The following is a 14063-nucleotide window of genomic DNA, read 5'->3' as shown; positions in this document are numbered from 1 at the left end:
TGCTGCAACTCACCCATGACTGGACTTGATGCAGTTTTATTCAGGAGCAGGGACTCCAGGTGGCTCTGCCCTGGAGAGTCCCAGCAACAAGACGCTGTCAAACTCTTGTTAAAAAGCTGCAGCAAGTCTGGAGGGAGGGAGTGAGGTTCCCCACTTGACAGGCTACATGACACATTACGGCCAACAGCTGCTTCAAACTCCTCGCTCCCAAACGAGTAAAGCCTCTAATCCTCTGTCATCCAGCGGTGGAGATCATTTTCTCCGCTGTAACTGTCCAGCGTTTCTCTGCTTCTCACCTCGGGCCCCTGAGGGACGTGTCAAACATTCAAACACCTCACGCTCCTTCCCACAGTCGTCCAGTTACCGACCTGCGATGTTGTGAAACAGGAGGAGGACGGCGTTGGCCCCATGACTCATGTTCTGCTTAATGAGCCACGACGGATGCTGACAACATGCTCTGCTGTCACGATGTTCTCCAGCCAGTTGGTGAGGTACGAGTGACGGACAAGTAGCTCTGAAGCACTTCGGTTCGAATCAAGGAAGCGTTCCGGCTGTCCTTCCAGTGAAGAACCCAGGGTCAGACTCGCAGACATGGACGCCGGGGGGGGTGAGGGGGCGGGAGGAAACTAAACATCCGTCTGACGTGCCAAAGACATCACAGAGAGGAATCTTGTCCCCTCTTTGCTGGTCCCCCAAATAGGCTTGATAAACAGCGGATCTTCTGCCAAGACCTCGGCCCAGATCCTCCCAAATTTCACTTGTAAAAGAGAGAAAAACATGAATAATTCCACAATTTCCTTGAAGGAAATAGCAGCAGGGTTTCAGATCAGACGGAAATGCCACAGAAAAGCGTCGACCTCAGTGTTTTCTGGATATGTATTGAATGGTAACTGGGCCGGAGGTTTCCCTGGTGTTACATCCAAACTGTGACAGCAGACGGGAGGGATGTTGCTTTTGGCCGACGGACCTGAGATCTGTTGTGCTTCCACTGAAGGGAAGAAACTATTGGGAATATTGACTGGAGGTCAGAGAGGTCAAGTGGAGGCAGATGTGAGGAGCATCAGCTGCAGATCCACACACAGGAAGCAGGAGGGAGTGGTGAACGGGAGTCTCTGCAGACGATGGTGCGCTGCCATCTCGGACGCTCGGCTGCACTCGGAGCCTTGATTCTGTCCTTCAAGATTCTGGAGTCCACAACTGGCTTTACATGAGTGACGGTGTCCAGTATCTGCTGCAGTGGACTCCAACTGGGTCAAACCCAGGAACGCCAAGAATTTTCTGACTCATTCTGTGTGCATGTGTGGGCTCCTTCATCCTACTTTCTGGGGACCAGTTCTTGACAAATCACGATCCTTGTGAGGACCGTCCGACTTTGTGGGGACATTTGGCTGCACCCCACGAGGTTAAGCCTCAATTTGAGGGTGAAGACTTCAAAATAACTGGGTTCCAGTCTGGTTCAGAGTCCTGGTCCAGTTGAGCCATGTGTTTTGGATCCGTAGGTTTAGGGCTGGGGAAAGGGCGATGGCGATAGCGATAGCGAAACAAACGTGTGTGTGTGTGCTGGGTGATGTACTTCACTTCACAACCTCACCATAACATGATGGACAGGCTGACAGACAAGGTTAGGGAGGCGTCTTCATGGACCATGATGTTTGCCGATGACAGAGTCACCAGTGTGAGAGAAGGAAGCTCTGCGGTGCAGACTTTTGGAAAATGTTTTGGAATACGGCTTTTATTTGGGTGAAAACTGTCACAGAAACCCAGGGAAAGAGGGTCACGGTTGTAGTGAGTGAGGGCCTGTATAGATGTGACTCAGGAGGAAAAGATTGGTGAAGGTTCTTTGTTCGTTCAGCGACGAAGAAGATCAGAGGATAAACATGGTTTTCTCCTCCCAGAGCACAACATGCTTTGCATGTTTGTTAGCGTGAAGCCGGAGGTGCGTATGAAACATGTTATTCTGCTTGGATCCCACCGTCACACTGCCTGTCCTCCACTGTAGCCAACGGGAGTCCAACTCTTCCACCACACAACATACAGCTCTGAGGCGCATGACGGGAGGTTAAAGGTTCCTCCAGGGGATGGACTGCGCAGCGAGGGCGTCTCCTCGTTGGAACATAAAGAGCCCCACATGGAAACAATTATTTTGAGGAAGTTTCTCATGAAGAACGGTGCCGGGAAACTCATTTTCCACTGGCCTGTTGTAGAAGGTTTTAAAAAGAACCAGGCCTTTAGAAAGAAGGTCAGCAGCTGAACCTCTCAGAGCATCACTGCGTGAGGAGCGAGGTCCAGGTTAGCTGAGGACCCAGGAGTGGTGAGGACGAGGCTCCGTTTGGGTCTTTCACTCCAATTCTACAAGAGCAGAAAAACTCTTTTTTTCACGTGCCTCCTTGTCACCCATGTGAAGGGTCTTGAATATTTTCAAGCAGCAACTGACAAAGGCTTCGAGGAAGAATGGTGCTTGACTTCTGTTAGTTATTATTGAAATAAAGTGGTCGTACTGTTCTCCAAAACATTTTGAGTTTTTCTCACTCACTGGTTCTGAACAGCCATGTGAGGTGCTGATCAACAACTTTTAAACACAAGTCACTTGCTAGAGCCCCTTCAGTTGCTCTCCTCCGTCTTCCCTCCATCGAGAGACAACTTAACAAATAAACTGAAGGAAGAATGCAGCCCAAACTCAACAAATAAATCTCCAAGTAGCTCACCAAATCTGGACGGCATCCCCAGCTCCAGAAACACTTAGTCATCTCTCACGCCCAGTGTTTTTTCTAAATATAAAAATCGAAGATCGGCTCCGCTGTCTGCACCTGTTTTTATTCAGAATGACGGACTTGGAAACCCCGAGACGTAGCGGAGTGTTTGGGGGAATTTTCATCCTTTAAATAGTTTCCCACACGCAGCCCCTCTCCCAGTAAAAGACATGATAATGTGACCTTTGAAACCACCAGAAGTCAGTTCTGCTCTGAGCACCGTCTCAGGCCAGTGAAGGTAACGGTCACCGTCACCAGGAGCAGGAACCGTGTCCACGCTGACCTCTCTGCCACCAGCCTCCTGCATGCTGTGAGAATCTGTCACTTCACATGTCACTGCAACCCAAAGTGGATCCAGGTTTAACGGTCCGTCTCGGCCTCTCTCATCTTTTCAGTCTCTGCGGTGAGGAGCAAATGTTCTGGTCCCTTGAAATCTGGCTTTGTGTTAATGCGGTGGAAGCAAAGAGGCCGCATGAAAGCGGCCGTGGTGGGGGGGGGCTTAAGATCTTGAATGTATTTTAGCATGATGTGGCTTCAGCATGGGCTCAGAGTGAATATTAAATTCCAGAGGAATGTATGTTGTCACTGGATCTTCGGTTCCAGCTGCTGTCATCCTGTGAGTCTGCAACATGTTAAACATCTTCAGCCCCAAACCATGTGGTGACGGACTTGTATAAACTCCGGAGTGGGTTTGATTTTCTGATCACAAAGTCGCCGGATCAGGTGTTGGACTTCAGACCCGCCCCATGTCAGTTTATGTAGCGTTTAGTACATGTTGAGGTGGTGACGCACGAGGATGATGATGGAGCTTCCACAAGCTGGAAGGTTGGAATTCAACACTGGCTTCAGCGCCACATCGCTCACTTATATTCCTAAAAAGATTGACCTTGTGAATGAACCCTGGCTGGAAAATGTGTCGCGTGCTGATGACATCACTCTACGGTTCAGTACAGTTCAGTACAGTGGACTGAAGGCCCATTCATGCTCCCCCACCTGTCCGTTTCACACCATGTTACCCTCACTCATCACATGCTTCCATGCTTCTTTACCTTGCTGTTTGACAATATATCCACCAGGGGGAGCAGCCTAGAGTCCAACGTTTATGACAACAACAAACTCCAAACCAACATTACATATCTGTTCAATTTCTGATTCAACGTTTTGTAAATATATACTGGAAATTGCAGTCATTTTTATTGAATTCAGGATGAAAACGTAGATGTTTTTGCGCATACGTGCAGCTGAGAAGGAACATTGACTGGTGCCATATTTTGGTGTGGAGCACAGACCCAGCAGAGAGGTGATGGAACTCCAGGTCCAGGATGGATGGGTGGGACCCAGCGAAGCCTCATCTCCCCCCACCCAGGGCGCATGACATCACCCGCGGCAGGAAACCCCCAGACTGATGCTGACGCGACCCAGCATGAAGATCCTGTCGACAGGGGCAGCTGTTTGGTGGAGGGGCTCCACGTTCACACGCATCGGGGGGAGAGCAGTGACGGTTCACCTCCCTGTCTGAGGACGCAGCGCTCTGACACACAACCTGCCGCAGGTGCAGACGTCGTGTGGACAGGTCAGAGAGCAGAAGTCCAACACTGGATTCCAGCATGAGCCCTTCCACTTCCTTGGCATGACCTGGAAAGTACCAGAGCTAATGCCTGACACATTACAAGGGAGGGGATGGGGGGGCACTTTGGAGCGTATCATGTTCCCTAACAACGGCAAAACATGCTGCACACAAGTGCAGGTCGGCAGCCATTATTCTACTCTAAGTTTTTCTAAGAGTCCAGAGGAGCCCCACGTGTTGTTGTTAGAGCGATACAACACACCGAGCTGCGACGTGTCTGTTAGCAACCTGAGGTAAAAAAGCCACAGTTTGTCCGCTCAATGTTTTTGCACTTTCCCCATCTCTCTCAGCGGTGAGACAAGTGGAACGAGCCGGTGCGAGGCACTTTAGATGGAGCACATGAGCTGACGAATCCCACTACTCTGAGTCAGTCCTGCCTCGCTGTGGACAGCATTAGTCCAACACACACAACTGGGACACTTGGAGACTAAAGGTCTTGCGTTTTCTAGCAGAATAAGGATTCGGTGAACTGTAAACAGGCCCTGAGAGACTCGAGTACTTCTCGAGTTCCTCATCGTGTAAACCAGCAGTTTGGTTCTTCAGATTCTCTGCCCAAGTCCCAATAAGAAGGTTAGTGAGTGGCACTCAGACTGATACTCAACCCCCCTGCAGTGAGTCTGTGCCTCCCCTTTTCTGGATCGCCAGAGTCGCACCATGCCTCTGAAATATACTGTAAGTGAGAGCTGGATACAGCGGGGTAAAAAACAAGTGATTTTATTAAAACTATTCAATATTGATTCAGAACACAGCAGTGCATTTAGGTCCAGATGAAGCTTCAAAGTCTGTAAATAAACACACCATGGCCGACGCATGAGCTTACGATGCTAACGTTAGCTTCTGACTTGAGCTTGTCTGGGGCAAAACAAATGAAACAGAATCACTGGCTTACTGACTTGACTCACTGCAACTTTTGTCTGTGAAGAAACAATGGTTTGTTCAGGTGATGACAACAAACCACACAATGTCACGCAGCAACGTAAAGATTTGACTGACAGTTATTCCAGGATGGACTGATGTCAGGAACTGATCTCAGGAGACTGGGTCATAACCTGTGACCCCTGGGAATCACTTGGAACACAGACGCATAATACGGTAACTAGAGTGACGTCTCATGCCAACGGAGCCTTGAGGTTATGGTGGGTCGCACCGCTACTAACACAGCTGAAATGTTATCATGGAGCTATACAGCAGGGGGCGCTGAGCAGCAAAAAAGGTCCAATTTACAATGGTGCACTTAAAACATGTTTAAGGAGGGAAGGAAAAATACATTTTAGATTTTGTAACACAGTTACAGCATTATTTAAGAGCACAATGGGAATCAAATGAATCGATTGAGAAAGATATGAATCGACGCTCAAGTGAAGATGGTGCTGAGGAGACAGGAAGTCGGCCAATAAAAGTGAAGCGCGTCCTGTAGCTTGACGCAGGAAAACACTACTTGCAGACGAGTGTTTCATAAACATGATGTCATCACGCTCCCCCTGAGAAAAGAGTCTGCTGGCTTGTTTACTTGACTCCGAGGAGGAAGAGATGGAGCGAGGCGATTAGGAGAGCAGCCTCATGGCACCCGGGGCAGGTCTGGGGTGAGTCACCACTCCACCGCCCGGGGTCGGCACCAGACTCTCAGGACGAGCAGTGCAGCCACTGTTCAATGTCTTGTTTCATGTTTTCAGCAAACACTGCCGCAGCTCATGGCACTTTTGCTGAGTCATCAAAGATGCGGTGCCGAAGCTTGATCCAATAAACCACTTTATTGTGGTGGTTTGGGCGCAGGGCTGCAGAGTTTGAGTGGAGAACTCTTGTCCCGAGTCCCACTTGGTCCAGAGTCAATCATCGCGGCAGAGTTCAAGGTCATCTTGTTCCCATGCCGCAGTGCCAGACTCTGTTTATCAGTGGATTAGTGCGAAGAGGCACCAGAGTCGCTGCTCCACAGCGTTTTGGACGGACTCTCCTCCGCACACCTCCTGTCAGGACTGGCTGGTGTGACACTCAGGCAGAGGATGTCCGAGCTGCCAGGAACTTGAATAAAACAGAGCATGATGTGTCCACCCTTAGCAACAGCCAGAATATAAACAGTCTCTGATGGAGAATAAATCTATAAATATCTCCAGCCAAATATTTTGAAACATAGTATGCCATAATGACATGATATAAAGGAAACATGGACGCCCGCGCGGCCGAAATAGAGTCATTATAAATACGTCTCTGACACACCGATTGTATAATTCTTCCTCCTGGATGGAGCTCAGAATGTTCACGAGCCAACGTCAGTCACAGTCACCATAAAAAAAAAAAAAAAACACCATTGCCATGTGGTATTTTGCTGAACCTCTTCTAATCCCTGTCCAACACCCTAGTCGACTGAATCCATCATCCTCATCTTCTCTACGCATGCATCCACCTCTTCTCCATCTCCTCTGTACTGCAGATCACTATGTCCTCAGCAAACATCATGGTTCATGGAGTCTTCACATGAGTGATGGGCTGCTGAGGCTTTGTGAAACAGTGTCTTCATTTTCAGAGCTGTGACGTGGGGTTTCATTGATATGGCTCCTCAAATCCAAGGATGTTACAGGACACAGCGCCATGTAGAGAGCTCCGTTTCATGAAGCCTCATCGCTGCTTCTCACTAACCTCATCTATCTTTCCATAACAATTCCAAGCAGGAAGGGGCTGTATGTTGTTACCTGGCTGTAACTCTGGTTCTACAAGTACCTATGTGCCCTCTGAAGAACTTTGGCATTGGTTCTCCATGTAGTTGGAGAAAGACCAGAGTCCTGCCTGTGGAGCAGGGGCTGGACCTCCTCTCTGTGGCCCATAGAAATCAGAAACTAACTGTGTTCAGGCAAGTCAGGGACAACTGGGCGAGAGGCAGGAATACACCCTGGACAGGTCGCCCGTCCATCGCAGGGCACACACACCTGGGCGCCACTTGACACTGCGCCACAGTGTCAAATTCACCTAGTGAGCCTGTCTTTGGGAGGAAACCGGAGGATCTGGCACACAGGAAGAACATGCAAACTCCTCCCAGAAAGGTCCAGAGCTGGATTTGAACCCTGAACCTTGCTGAGAGGCAGCAGTGCTCACCGTTGCCCCACTGTGTATTCTATTGTGATCACTGGAAGAGCAATGCAACCCTGCGTCTCCAAGTGGCCCAGATAAGTCAACCAGCACAGGAATAGAAAGTTGGGGAATTTGAGGGCGTGTCCTCAGAGGGCGAGGGAGTGGGGGTGTTGAAGGGAATCATTTGTTCATACTGATTATTGAAGCAGAAACTCAGCTTCCCCGAGGACTCGTCAGGTTTCCCAGTCCAGAGGCAGAAGGGCCGTAGATTGATGGTGTTCCTGATGCTGTCAGCGCCTCTGCTGTTGTCGTGGTGTCACTGCATTTGTCTCGGTCGGGGCCAGCAGGTGAAGCACGTGTGGTGAAAGGTCACGAGAAACATCCCGGCAGTCACACACACGTGTTTGCTATTAGCTGCCTGGACGGACCACAAATGTACTCACACAAACATCTTTATTGAATCCCTTCTTCCACTGATGTCTGTCCTCTTCCTGGCTGGTTATGGTCCAAGACTGAAGCTCTCCAGATACTGTGCTCGGCTTTAACCCCGATACGAGGCGTGTTTTAAAGGTCAGCAACTGTGTGATGAAGGTGATGGGGTCTGGATGTGAAGCGACTCCAGCAGCACCATCTCAAGCCGCTCTGCAGCAGAAGGCTGCATCACACCTTGAAAGCTCTTCTGAAGCTCCAGTTGATGCGTCAGTGACCCCGTTCCCATGACCCTTGCTAGCAGATACTGCAGCGCTCTCTTCATGACTGGTGGAAACTTTGGTGAAACTGTTTACTTCTCAATGGGGATTTTCTGTTTCAGCGGGAAAAAAAACCCATCTTCAGTCTGAGGTTAGCATGGGACCAAACCGGAGCTCTCTTTTAATGGGGCCTGTGTGAGAAAGTGGCGTCCAAAATGAACAAAACTGATCAGACTTTTGTTTCCCATCCTGTTTCAGGTTTGTAGTTTAGATGGACTTGATCGTCCGACAGGTTTCTTCCCAGTGTGGGGGTGTGGCTGATGACAGTTGAGGGGGGGCTCGTGGTCCTCCTTTAAAGGCAGAGCCTATTGAGCAGACGGTGAAGGAGCAGTGACAACACGAGTCACTCTTCACTTCATGGTGGGATTTCACTCCCTCCGTTGCTATTTTCCCAGGTTCCAGTTTCCATTTGAACCGGGCCAAACTGACTGCTCCTGCCTGCTCAGTGTGGCTCGCTATTAAACGTTTATGTGAAGGAAAACACGGCGATAGGAATCGACCAAAACCCAACGTTCCCATCTCACTGAAGCACATGCCACAGAAGCAGATGATTTCACTCCAGCAAGCTCCCGTGCCTGAGCCGCAGTCTTGGGAACAGTTTGATCTGGAATAGCTGGGAATGTTTACTGGCTGTAACTGTGCTTCATTAGCAGATCATGGTGGAGCGCTGTAATCCTCACTGGGCCACGGTGCCAACACAGAAGTAGGTGGAGTTACCAGGGTGCAACTCTGGTTCTATGAGGAGATAGGAGGCCTCTGATGAATGTCCACATTGCTTGAGACAGATGAAAGTACTGCCTGACTGAGGAGTACTGAGGGTGAAGACTCCTAAATAACTGGCTTCCAGTCTGGGTCAGGTGACCTGGGTAGGTTTAGGCGGAGCGGCTGGGGAAAGGGTGATGGCAAGGAGAGGTCCCCACAAGGATAGGAATACAAGTGTGTGTGTTGATCAGATGCTCAGCCAGACTATAAAATGCGTTGGAAGTTCAGCATTACAACACTCCCATGTCGCACCTGTGGACAATTTAGGCGGGTCACCCGAGTGACGACGCGAAACAGCGAGTCACTTTTCCCTCCAAACGCCAAACTCAATGGAGAACTGGCTCCTGCTGAGTGTGAACGTTGTTTTGACACGCTGTCTAAACAAGGACGCGTCACCTTTCCTTCATGTAAACACGCTGCCCACTGCAGGAGAGAGTCGGGGATCCTGCGCTGCCCCCCTGACTCAAGGAGAACCCCTCTTCAGTAACGGTGGGAGTCACCGCCTCTGAAGACAGGGTTCAGCTCGGAATATTCTCGGGATGTCAAGGGCTTGTAGCGCCTACCACTTATCTCGGAAGTCAGAACTCTGAGCTGGGAATCTGAGCTCACAGTGTTTCAGTTCGCAGAGTGGTAGCTGTTGTAGTTGGCATATACAGCGTGAACATTTAAAATGACACAGAAACATTTCAATATATATATAAATGTAAGCATCGGACAATACTCCGAATTCAATTTTGTGAAAAAAACATTCATTAGAAGTGGCGTATACGCAGTAGTACAGGAGCTCTACTCACACGCTGAGCAGCCATCTTGGATTGTGTACTCCGGGTGGTGAGAATCCTCCCACCTTCCAACGTCATGTGGTCATGCAGCTCGAACAAGTGAGTTCCCCTTTACGTCACCTGCTCCTCGGTGTTCTCGGTGAGCAGGTGCACAGGTGAGCTACTGGTCAAAGCAGCTGCGTGGATGCAAGCACTCAGCAAAAGTTCAGTCTCCAGACAGGACCTCAGACTGTCCCAGCGTCAGGTGGTCAGGATGTTGAGTAGCACCGGTTCAGATGGCATGAAAGTGAGCGGAACAGAACCGGCTATAATGTTTACAACAGGAGGAGACTGCTGCTAACGCTAGCTTGTACTGGACAAGCTCTTCTTCTTTGTTTGTCATCTGTCTCAGGACTCTGCGACGCTGCTGCCGCCTGCTGGCCAACTGAGCTCATTGACAACTTTATCAGTACAATATAGGCCAATCAATGAGGGTAAAAACCCCCTCCAGATGTGGGTGGAAATGTGCAGGCTTGGAGCGTGACTAGCTCAAGTGAAGACCGCGTTGTGAAGCCACCAGATGATCTTGTCAGTGTCTCAGATGATCATGGGTTTTGACTGAGACTGATGGAACCAAGATGGATTATGTGACCAACCACTTCAGATGAGATGTCGGCAGAGATCCAGAAGGACAGACAAAATCCAGCAGGACTGGGAGCTGAAAAGCAGGGAAATGCATGTTCAAGAGTCTGATGCAGTAAATAAGCTTTCACAGTTCCTGAACTGATCTAAACTGAAGTTTGCCAGCACGTGGAAGCAAGCGATGGCAGGGAAGAGAGTTGGGCATGTGTGTGTGTGTACCTGACTGAGCTGTATCTTGTGGGGACCAATTCTTGGAAACACCTGGTGGGGCCCTTTTGCCGGTCCCCACAAGTTCAAATCTGAATTTGAGGATGAGAACGTCCACATAACAAGGTCATTATAAGTGGGTTTCAGTCTGGTTCTGGTTCAGGTCAGCTTGTACCAGAACCTGTGTTGTTGTTGTGTTTGTCTGGTTCAGCTGCTGCGTCAGGTCGAACACACACTCGTAAACAATAATTACAATAAAGACCGTTTCAACTAATCCCCACTGGATGGTTTGTGTTTTGCTCGCAGACACAACCAACTAACAGTAAAACACAAACATCCTTCATTCCGTGAGAGGGAAGCTGCTGTAAATGTCAGGCTCCAGCTGCAGATAATGGATGAATAATAATGACAACACAGATTTCATTGATAAATCACAAAAATGTTGAGTCAACAAAAGTCATTTGCTTCTCTTCTGCCGCGCACTTGTGTTGTGTCCACCACAAGAATGAGGATGAGCATGTGAACTGAGGCAGGATCTGCTCACGCCAGCAGAGTTAGCATGACCTCACACGGTCTGCAGCGAACCAGTTGAAATGCAGCCACTGACTCTCACCGACGCCTGACTCACTCTTGTTCTAATAAGATTTGTTTTAACCTCGGTATTCTTGATCTACTGAAACCACAATGGAGGCACGGGCCTGTTCCTATGCAATGCAGTGTTCTGAGAACGGCGGCCATTTTGTAAACTTTACGATAACATGTAAGATGCAGACACTACGAGCGTTAGGAAAATGGCTGAACACTGAACACAAATCCTCTTTCATCCTCTCAGTCTTGAATATCTGATATTGATGTTCAAAGACTGTTTGCAAATAAAAAGTTAGGGACATGCTAAAGACAGTTAGCCACAGGAGTTGAGAGCCAAGCTAGCTTGTTCACAAAACTGTCTGCTGTGAAATGTTTTCCCGCCATTATGAGCGCCATACTACCTATAAACTTTCATTTATCCCACAAGTTGGCCGAAGTAGTGTCAAAGTGTGTCCGACATTTTTGTCCTGCAGAAGTGTAACACTCGAGGAAGTGAAAATGGACGACAGTGTGGTGCTCACTACTTGTGTCACGTTCAGGTTTGTGGGACTCCAAGTCACACACTCGGGTAGTGTGTCTCTCAACACAAGGTCAGCCATACTCTAAACACCAAGTGTCCTCCTCTTCGAGACAGACCGGAGCTGAGCCAGGAGAGAAACCATGGTGAATGTTGTGTAGCAGAAGCTCCACTGCAGAGCGAAGGTTCCAAGTGAAGACAGCGGGAGGAATTCCTCCTGCACCTCAGCCTGGATTTAGACTTCAAACCACCTGACCTGCAGATGAACGTGTCAGCGAGGAGTCCCAAATCCTCCCGACTCCGCTGAATGATAGACTCTTGTGTCAGAGGGAAGAGCTGGGTCCACGTCTTCGCCGCAGCTGTGGACGCCGTTCTACATTTGGTTCTGATAAACAAGAGTCTTTCTGGAGATGAAATGGATTTGACGACCCGAGCTGAGCATTAGCAAACGCTTCAAACGCTTCAAACAACGCGGACCTTCACTCCCACGGCGAGGCTGAAAACATCTTTATTACAGTGAAGTCATGAGGCTGCTGGTCACTTTTGTGCCGCTCCTGACCGCAGCGCTCTTGGCTGGGCCGCGCTGGACGTGCCATGTTCCAGCGCTGGCAGCTGAGGTGCCGTTCTGGGCGTGGGGTTGGGGCGACGGCCGGGTGGGTGTCCAGTGACAGCTCCCTCGGTTGACTTGGTGCTCGGGCGTGGTGCTGGAGGAACACCCACCACTCCATCTGGGTCTGTTCTCATTGGCTTTAAACACACAAACAAGAGCGAGCGTGCGGCGTCACTCGCCGGTGGGAGAGTCGCCGAGCGCTAACCACACACACACATGCTTTGCGTTAAAAAGCAGTCGATAACCCCACGAGTCCAGCGCAGTGGGGCCGCTCCAGAGGTATGTGTGTGTGTGTGCGTGCGCGTCACATAGTTCCAGAGGCTTGTTCGCTGCCACACTTGGTCGGTGCTGTTTGGACGCGGCGCTGTCATCCTGCCGTCAGAGCCCAGGGTCAGTGAGCGAGCGAGTCCTAGCAGTCCAGTCACCTCAGAGAGTGTGAAGAGAGCCCCGACCTTGCTTGGCGACCTTGTCACATTTAGCTGAGGGAAAACTCATCTCCCACAGGGAACAATAGCAGCACCAGCACTCGCAATGCACCAGGCTTCTCTGTAGGTTCAGGTGGACCCAGACACGGCGGTGATCACATCTATTTTTTTACTGTTAATATGCTTCAGCTGTAAATAAAGGGCTACAATTCTGCCCCTCCAATCCGCCTCATCCACGTCCCACAAACTGTAGCCCCGCCCACTGCACATGGCCCTACTCTTTTAACACAACCTTCGAGAGGCTAAGTGACCAATGACCTTTGACCCCCACTAATCCTCTGACATTAGGGAAGGGCCCCGAGTTTGGTGGGGAACAGTATCATGGTTTTGTCTGGCTTTTTGTCAAGAAACATATTTGATATTTATTGCACTTTGTGGATTTTACTAATAAATAAACATGAACACATTTCTTGTAACAGAGATCTTGGAGACAAAACATGTGATTTGTTTGTTTGTATTTGGGTGGGAAAGAAATGCAGAAACCGAACAGGAAGAGAAGCAGAAGGGAAATGAAAAAAGTGAAACCCAAAGATGAAGAAATTTAAAAAGTGAAAATCGTGAATTAAATTAGATTTCATTTCATAGTTTCATTCTGACCTTATGAGGAGGAGAAAAATCCAGCCAGGGGGCCACGTGTGGGCCCCGGGCCGCACCTTGTCCAGGTCCGATCTGAGGTGTTCAACAGTCCAGTATCAGCCGGAGGCAGGTTTCTATTCTCCAGCTTGGAGCAGGTCTTCCTCCTCTTCAGAGCAGCAGGATCCTTCTGCCACTGTCTCCTGCTGCGTGGCTCCAGTGTCCAGCTGAGAATGACTTTCACCTCCACAGTGCGGTGGAAAAACACAGCGCAGGTTCTGGAGACGCGGAGATCACAAACCGGAAGAGATGAGAGAAACATGAAGAGATGAGAACCAGTGTGAGAGACTTTGAAGAGGAGAACATGTGCTTAACACATAGCATGAACATATTGAATCCATGTAGGTGCTGGTTCTACTTAGCTGCTGCTGGGGCTGGGCTTGTACCGCCCCCTAGCTGTGGAGAGAAGCCACAGCTGCGGAGGCTCCAGAAGCTCAGGTGGTGACGGGCAGCAGGCTCCTGGTGTCCAGTGCACCTCAGTCACGGTCGTAAACACAAATGTTTGAGCTCATGAGCTAACGTGTGGCGCACAGTCCTGTTCACTGGACCAGCACAGTGTAGCAGCGCAGCCTGCATCTGTCCACCAGAGCCTGCGATGGGCGGCAGCTCAGTTCAAAGAGAGAAAGTCTCCTTTTGATCAAGCTAAGACCTGCACTAGCGTGACGGTGT

Source organism: Synchiropus splendidus, chromosome 7 (genome assembly GCF_027744825.2).
Source record: "Synchiropus splendidus isolate RoL2022-P1 chromosome 7, RoL_Sspl_1.0, whole genome shotgun sequence".
Lineage (NCBI taxonomy): Eukaryota > Metazoa > Chordata > Actinopteri > Syngnathiformes > Callionymidae > Synchiropus > Synchiropus splendidus.
This window is presented reverse-complemented; position numbering follows the sequence as displayed.